Genomic DNA, 9109 nt, shown 5'->3' on the forward strand with positions numbered 1-9109 from the left:
GTAAATATTCTGCTTGGATGGACAGCAGGTTGCAAGCTACCTGAAGCACACTCCGCAAACCTGGGGCCAATTCTTCAAAACGTTTAATCTGGACCAGAATTATCTGGATTTGGAAATACCATGTATTGCTATCCAGAATCAGATAATCCATCTTACTTTTGTGCCAGGTTTTCAGAGCATGATTGTATTGGATCACCCTGATCCAGATACACACTTTTTCAGATTAACAAATCTGGATTACTAGTGCTCTACGGAGCCCCTAAAGGGACATGGTGATAGAAAGAATATGAGATGGGGTTTTGGGGGGATTTCAATGCTTTTGCGTTCTCTCAGAAAAGTTCCATGTAGCGTTCACCCGAGAAACCTTGCGTTCGCTGACAAAGACCTTTTGACTGGTTCATCTCTTATGATTGTGCCAATGTAGTTTACAAACAGTGATTAAAAAAAAGCACTCCAAATTAAATATATTTTTGTTTGATATTTACTGTTTGGGGATTATTTTATGATGCCAGAATCTCTTTTTTACTTCACTGTAGGCTACCGAAAGACTTAAAGTAATAAATTAAAAGTGGACATCATACCTATTAACAGTTAAACTAATCAAAAGTAAAAAAGTTATTACATTTTTGCTCCTGAAATCCACCCCTCTGCTGGGATCAGTAAAATCCTTTTTTGGATCAAATGTATCCCAATCTTACTAAAAAGTTTTGAACAATACAAACTGATGATTTGATCCATATCAAAACCAAGATTGGATTTTGTGATCTAAACTGATTTCAAAATCCTTTTTTTTTTCTCTTTTGAACAAGATTTGATCTAATCCGACAGCCAATCAGATAACTTTTGAACAACTGGCCCTTGATGATAGATATAAAAAATGGTCACGCCATTGTCTGTGTGCACCAAAACACACCGCTGTCAACTCTAGGATATTGATGTGTGCAGAGCCTCTCCCCAAGTGCCATTCACTCCCCTTTTGCGCCAGAACGTTTGGTATCCGTCCTTACAACCACCCACTGTGCAGGTGGAGGTCCCAATGGTACTCCTCTAAGGAGAAACTCCTGTGACCAAGGTGCTAGAGCTCGCACGCAACGATCTGTGACTGATTTTCCAGCATTTGTCTCATATTGGACACAGACGTTTTTGAATGAGCCATCGTTGGAATGGTCTGAGTCCCAGTGGTTCTACTGTTGATCCTTCCCCAAGAGTCTCAGGAGAGCAATGTACTGCTGAGTGCGGCCAACCTGAAGATGCCTTACAGCCTTAGAATTGACCTTATTCTCTCTGGAGTTGGAACAGCCAACATCATGACAGAGTTGAGAGCAAGACCTATGAAATTGGTCAACTGCATTTGACCCAATTCACAGTAATTCCTAAATCCACAATATGGTCCAACAGATGACGTGCTTGATCAGCTGCTTGCTGAGGTGATGCTGCACAGACCAGCCAGTCATCCAGGTATGGCAACACTTTCATTCCAGACCTTTGAAGTGGCTCCAACACTGCCTGGACAAACTTTGAAAAAATTACTGGTGTGCATCTTGAGACAAAACAATGGCACTGGCATATTTTAAGATATGTCAGTGCAAGTTGCTTTCAGTTAAAACAGCTAAAACATACATTTTAGTGTAGGACTAGGCTTGAGCCTTGTCTGTGAAACCAGGGGTAAGACTGTTATTTGAGGAGTTCAGGCCCTCCAGTGTATGATTAATTCAGGAGGAAGTGATTGGAGCTAATCGTGAATGCTTCAAATGACTGTACTGCTAAACTCGGCTGTTTAGTTTCAGACTCAGGCTCTACAAAGCCTCTGTTGTTCACTGATTCACAGAGGCTGAGGGACGGGAAGTGTGAGCACATCTCTAACGGGCTTACGGCTAAGCCACTTCACTTAACACCATTCCACACAATTCATGGGAGAGCAGCTGGCTCTGGATCCAACATCCTGCAGCGAATGCCAACCAAACTACAGTTGTTCCAAAAGCTTATGGGTTTGAGATGTGAGCAAACGTCTAATGTTTATCTTGTCATATAAGTAATTAATGAATGATGTTTTGACGTTTTTAGATTACAAGTCATCTCCATTGTGTGGTCAGCTTGTGTTGTGAGCACATGCATGTTAGAATGCTGTCTCTCCAATATAGGACTTGTGTGGAAAAGTATGCAGTTCTGATGAACATGATTCACACCAGTAATAGAGTAATTCACCAAAGAGCATGTAAGGCACATAGTTTGGTGTGGGAAACTCTGGTTTTAAAAGATTAATAGCATTAATTCAGAAATGTAGGAGTTTAGGTGTTGGAATTTGGTCCTATTCTTGCCTGATATGGATTTCCAGCTGCTAAAGAGTTCGTGGTCGTCTTTCGTTTAATGATGCGCCAAATGTTCTCTATAGGTGAAGGACCTGGATTGCAGCAGGCCAATTCAGCACCCTTCTACGATGAAGCCATGCTGTTGTAATAGCTGCAGTATGTGGTTATGCATTGTCCTGCTGAAATAATTCAGGCATTCCCTGTAATAGACGTTGTCTGGAGGGGAGCATATGTTGCTCTAAAACCTTTATATACCTGTCAGCATTCATAGTGCCTTCCAAAACATGCAAGCTACCCATACCGTATGCACTTATGCGGATTGTGTTTACCGACAGTGGTTTCTGAAAGTATTCCTGGGCCCATTTAGTAATGTCATTGACACAATCATGCAGATGAGTGATGCAGTGTCCTCTGAGGGCCCGAAGACCACGGACATCCAATAAAGGTGTTCGGCCTTGTCCCTTACACACAGAGATTTCTCCAGTTTCTCTGTATCTTTTGATGATGTTATGCACTGTAGATGATGAGATTTGCAAAGCCTTTGCATTTGATGTTGAGCAATATTGTTTTCTACACTCTTTTTACACACTCTTTCACAGATTGGACAGCCTCTGCCCATCTTTACTTCTGAGAGACTGCCTCTCTAAGACATTTCTTTTATACCTAATCATGTTACAGACCTGATATCAATTAACTTAATTAGTTGCTAGATGTTCTCCCAGCTGAATCTTTTCAACATTTCTTGCTTTTTCAGCCATTTGTTGACCCTGTGACAACTTTCTTGAGAGCTGTAGCAGGCATCAAATTTGAAATGAGCTCATTTAGTGGAAAAGTGTAAAAATTCTCAGTTTAAACATTTGTTATGTTATCTATGTTCTATTGTGAATAAAATATTGGCTCATGTGATTTGAAAGTCTTTAAGTTTTCATTTTATTCAAATTTAAACGCCCCAACATTTCTGGAATTTGGGTTGTATTTTTAATTTATTCATTTATTCTCTGACATTATAATTTTCTAATCTGACGTCTTTGATGCAATCAGCATAATTTTAGTGGTCATTCTGTATTTTAATGGCCCAGAATTACCTGTAAAACCTGGTTCTGAATCTGTGAATAGTATAAATGACAATACCCTGATGTTGCATGACAAATTGGATTATTTGTTGGAGTGGGAAACTGCCTATGAGAACTACAGAAAAACTAAAGATGTGTGTGAGAGAGATTGGGCGCATGGGGAGGGTTATAATCCATGTCATGCTGTCCCTCCCACCCAACACCTGTTCATTACTTCATAAATCTGAGGCATGAGCCAATTAAAAGAACCACAGCAAGTTAGATACCAGAGCTTTGATGGGTTTGGGCACAAAAAGTATGGGGGAAAAAAAGGTCCCAAGCGATATTTTGAGACAGACAGCTTTTCTTTTGGCACCATCTGTTAACACACAGCAAAGTTATTCACTCTTTGAAAGCCTTTTTAAGTCAAAATCATTTTCCTGTTGAATAAAATTAGTTCACCCAATTCTATCATAATTTATGTACATTACATTATGATCTCAGATAGTTTTCATATGACATGAGAAGTTTTTTTGTTTGTTTTTTCAACAGGCTCCATCAAGTCCACCTCATCAAACGCTGGACATAAACACTGTTCACGTTTACAGAGGACACACTTGGAGATAGTCTCACACAGCAGGTAGTCTGTCTGTGTTTGAGACACACCAGAAGGAAATCATTGTATCCCCCTCTTCTTTTCCTGAAGCCTTCTAAATGATGAAGAACAAGGGGGTGGGAAAAAAATGCACTACTTTCAGGATCTTGGATTAACTTAAGCCATTTCACAGTGTTGGGTGGGGGTTCACAGTCAGGACGAGCAGCGGGACATCCTGTTTGAGCTTCTAAATACCATTTCCTCCTATAAAAAAAAAAAGAGGAGAGACCTTAGAAACCAGCTCCCACAGAAGACAGAGAAGTACATTTGTCATCTTCCTGGCACAAGGCCGAGGACCAGAAAAAAGACGCAGTAGAGCTTTTGAAGGGCAGTTAAAAAGACTGCGTCATTAAAGGGAAGGTTGGTGAGAAGTCCTAAAAATCAGGATTTTCTATTTCAAAAGTCAGATATTGAATCAAGCACCAGTGTTGCTATTCACATTTGAATTCCTCAACTATATATATATATTCGTACCGAACCCATCTGTACAGGGCTTTGTACCAAAGCATTACATTGCAACACTGTAGCCTAACGTCCAATAATCGCAATCTGCGTTTTGTTACTTTCGATAAGAAACAAAGTGTCATCTTCAAATTTCGTCCACGAAATCATGAAATTCAAACAGAAAATGCCGTTTTGACGCTCTTTGATGTAGCGTGACAGATCACTGTATAGGTGCCTCAGTTCAACCGGCAGCGTGAGCGCAGAGTTACAGTATGAAAGAACATCTGAAGGCATGTTGAACGATACAGTACAACTTACTGAAACAGTCATATCTCATGTAATTGCATCTCAATCAGTGTTTCAACGGCAAAAAGACATCAATGAATGCTTGTAAACAATATATGTCATGTAGCATTTACCTCAGAAAAGCCATTCAGTGTCCTCCACAGCTTGTTAGTTCACCAGAGAAACTCTTTTGCTTAATATATGCACTGTATTAGCCTATATATTCATTATATTTAACTCAACCTTTTAGTGATGTCTTGATTATTTAATGTATGTTTATATAAATCTGTCATGAAAATGACAACCACTGTGTAAAAATGATTATATTTCAACAACAAATTGCAGATAGAAGTTAATGCAAAAACTGCCTATAGGTGCAGCTTACATATTTGCATACAATTTGTTATTTGAGTGTTGATTATTATATCTAAAAATAAAAAGCAATTGAATTTAGGCTAATAGTTTGGGCTCAGTTGTTAACCTGTAATATTATAGTAGCATAATGTTCAAGTAAGGGCTCCCTACATAGTTTATAGCAAAGATCATTTTTTTATCCTCAAGAAACTTTTAGTTATGATTTAATTTAATATATTTAAAGACAAAAACATAATTTGTTCAGTAAACCACTGTTTAATCAAAAAAAGCAATATAACAAAGAGTGAAAAATTGAAGGGGGTCTGAATACTTTCCGTACCCACTGTATAAATACATATAATTTTTTATTCAAATTTAACATACAATTCTGTATTATGAATTCAAATGTAAATAGCATATATATATATATATATATATATATATATATATATATATATATATATAATATATATATATATATATATATATATATATATTTTAATCGTGATTAATCGCATCTAACGTAAAAGTTTATAATATATGTGGGTGTGTTTATGTATATACACACTGACACACACACACACATACATATAATATATAATATATATAAATATAATAATATATACACATGCATATATGTAAACCCAAACTTATGTTAGATGCGATTATTCACGATTAATCGATTTGACAGCACTAATATTATATATATATATATATATATATATATATATATATATATATATATATATATATATATATACAGCTATGGAAAGTAACAAACAAAATCAAATCCAGAATATACATTTGAATAAAAAATTATAATTATGGACCACGGAGGGTCTTATCTTTATTCATTTCAATTTAATCTCCATATATTTTTTGATAACAAATCCAAATTTTGATTAAAAAAAACAAACAAACAAAAAACTTATTTTATAGTCTTTTCTGAAAACAACACTTTAGAGAAATATGTGCAAAAAAAAAACTTTTCAGGGCAAAAATATTCAAAATTTGTGATTATGTGTTGATTAAAGCAATTTCTTTTTTTGTGTTTCTCTGAAATGATATTCAGTAAATTTCTCTCCATCATTCAAATTCCAATGGAATAGACCGATTCAAATTCCAATACATGAATTAAAAATGAGACAATTGTTAAATTCTGAATTTAGCATTAAAATGTTGTTGTTTATCTCTCTGCTTTGGAGAAACTCCCTGTGAAATTTTTAACTGAAGCCACATTCAAGCTTCACAATTACATTGGAACGAAACCAGAGCAAATATTTGTCTGTCTGTGTAATCTGTCGGCTTGCTCTGCATGGTCGTCATGTTTGAGAGTAAGTGGTTTAGGTGGGAAAATAATCGAGAGAGAAAACCAAAAAAAAGCCCCACCCCCAACTTCCTATTCTCTGAGTGATTTTGTCCGGCAAGCCTCTAATCCTCCATTGTGCACACAGAGACAATAATTCAAAGTTCTCTTATCATATGTTTTAGCTTAGTCATACCTGGGCCTCTTTTTCAGACGTCTGTTTGATTTGACCTCTCTGCCACCTCCTTGTGAAGAATTCTGGGTGGCAGCTATGTCACTGGAAAGGCATACAAATTAGCTTTTTCAAAAAAATCAGATCGAGTTATGCAAAGAACAAAAGCAAGCAGACTTCAAAGTGACGAAGAAAAAGGGACTGATGTGAAAAGGGGGTGTATCTTCAGGCTTCATGAGAGGAACTGATTATGGGCATGTTGAGCGTTCCCACATGACCAGGTTTCCAGAAGGCTGAGGATCTGATTATTATTTGATTATTTATTTCTTTACGTATTTCAGCCCCTGGTAAGCCCCCGATGTGGGCCGGGAACCTTGGACTTGAGCCCAGTCCCAACCTGCTCTTTCATTGGGCCGGTGGAGGCTTTGTTCTCCTTGATGGAAGTTGGGCGGGCCAGTGACCCGTGACCCTCAGCCGGCCCACCCGGCTGTGAGAGTGCGCAGACACTCTCCCTCGCACACTCACAAAGCTGCACTTGCTAAATCCTCCTTGAGGGAGGGGACAGGGGCCCTGAGAGAATGACCAAAAAAGCACTTGTTCATAGACACAATCTGGTTAAGTCTAGAGGTAGACAGCTTTCTTCAAAAACACTTCACGGATCTTGTGCATGTCTGCAGTCTTATTTGCTTTGGTTTACACGGCCACAAATACCAACATAAAAACGTTCTTTGACACCAACTGTGAACTGAAAGCAATTCGATGTTACTTTTTAATTACATTTCAAATCCTGAATTGAACTGAGGTGGCATCCATCCATCATATAAATCTGGCTTGGTGTGATACGCTGTCATTCTGTTCATCAAAACTGTATTTTTACACTTGCTTCTTGTTTATAATCCCATAATATTGATCACATTTAATCAATTCAAAGAACCAATAGTTCTTTCCCATGCAGTTCAGTGACACTGTATAGGCATAATGTGATTTGGAAGTAATTAAGCTCAAACCTGCACCACAGATGTTGCATATTGGCAGAATGTAAGTGTATTACAGCAGAGTAATTTCATTACACATTTAGAGCCCCAATCAAATGCAGAAAAGTGTTAATTGCTCAATTTGCTTCTTTGCAATATTCAGGAAGCAGAAAAAGCAAGGTTCCTTTTTCATTCCAGGGATCCAGAAGGAACAATCTCTTCTTCCTGGATCCCATTCAAAGCTTTTCCCAGCAAGCTGACAAATGGGAGATCTCAAGCTCGCTATCCCCTCCTGCACAGAACAACAGATTTGACAGGAAAAAGCCAACCACTGCCAGTTACTCTATTGGGCGGACTCGTTTCCTAATGAATTGAGGACATCTGTGCTTCTAGCCAGCGATGCATCAGATGAAAGTAGGAGGCTTGCCACCAAATGGAAGCAATCATTTCTACTGGAATCCGCTGGAAGGTACAATAATGTAGATGTGATGCACTCTGTCTGTTGTAGGAGTCATATTTCCAAAGCATGAAAGGCTGACTAGGGCAAAACTGATGGAGGATGTTTCAGTTAAGCCGGTTTGACGCGCGCCATCAATCACTACAAGCACAACCGTGGCCTCGCCCTCGCTGATGTAAACGTCTAGTTCAGTCTTATCTTCACCCCCGACTGTGCTGATATATTTCATTACAAAGTCAAGCTAGAGCAAAGATTAAAGGAGGAATACAGTGGGATTCAATCATGTTAGAGGTTGCAACCTCTTTCTTGTCCTATCAGATCCACACGGCTACTAGAGTGAAAATGGCTTGCCTTTAAATCAACATTAAACTAGTGCTATCATGATATCATTTCAAGAAGATTTTATCTACATAAAGCAAACATTTGTATAGTCCCTCTACATAAAACAAGTAAATATTCAAATGAAATGAGAAAATTAAATTGTTGTCAGTAAACGGCATGCGGTCCATTTGAGAGAATGAGTTTGGGGATTTATGCATCTCGTCCTTCGGATGAGACGTTAAAGTGTTAGTTCACCCAAAAATTAAAATTCTGTCATTAATTACTCAACACCCGCAAGGCCTTCATTCATCTTCAGAACACAAATTAAGATATTTTTGATGAAATCAGAGAGCTCTCTGACTCCTCCATACGCACAGCAATTTAACCACCACTTTCAAGCTACTAAAGACATCGTTAAAATTGTCCATGTGACTACCGTGGTTTAACCCTAATTTTATGAAGTGACGAGAATACTTTTTGTGCGCCAAAAACAAAACAAAAATAATTTCTTCTCTCCCATCAGTCTCCTACACAGTTGACGTAGTGAACGCAGTGCAGCACTTCCGTGTTCTACATTAGATGAGGGTGGGTAATTAACAGAATGTTAACAGAATGTTCATTTTTGGGTGAACTAACCCTTTAAACTAAGGTCTTAACTCTCTATGGTCATTAAAAATCCCAGGATGTCCTTCAGAAAGAGCAGGGGTGTGACCCCAGCATCCTGGCCAGATTTGCCTATTGGCCTCTGTCCATCATCATGGCCTCCTATTCATCCCCATA

The sequence above is a fragment of the Chanodichthys erythropterus genome, chromosome 11, assembly GCF_024489055.1.
Source record: "Chanodichthys erythropterus isolate Z2021 chromosome 11, ASM2448905v1, whole genome shotgun sequence".
NCBI classification, from domain to species: Eukaryota; Metazoa; Chordata; class Actinopteri; order Cypriniformes; family Xenocyprididae; genus Chanodichthys; species Chanodichthys erythropterus.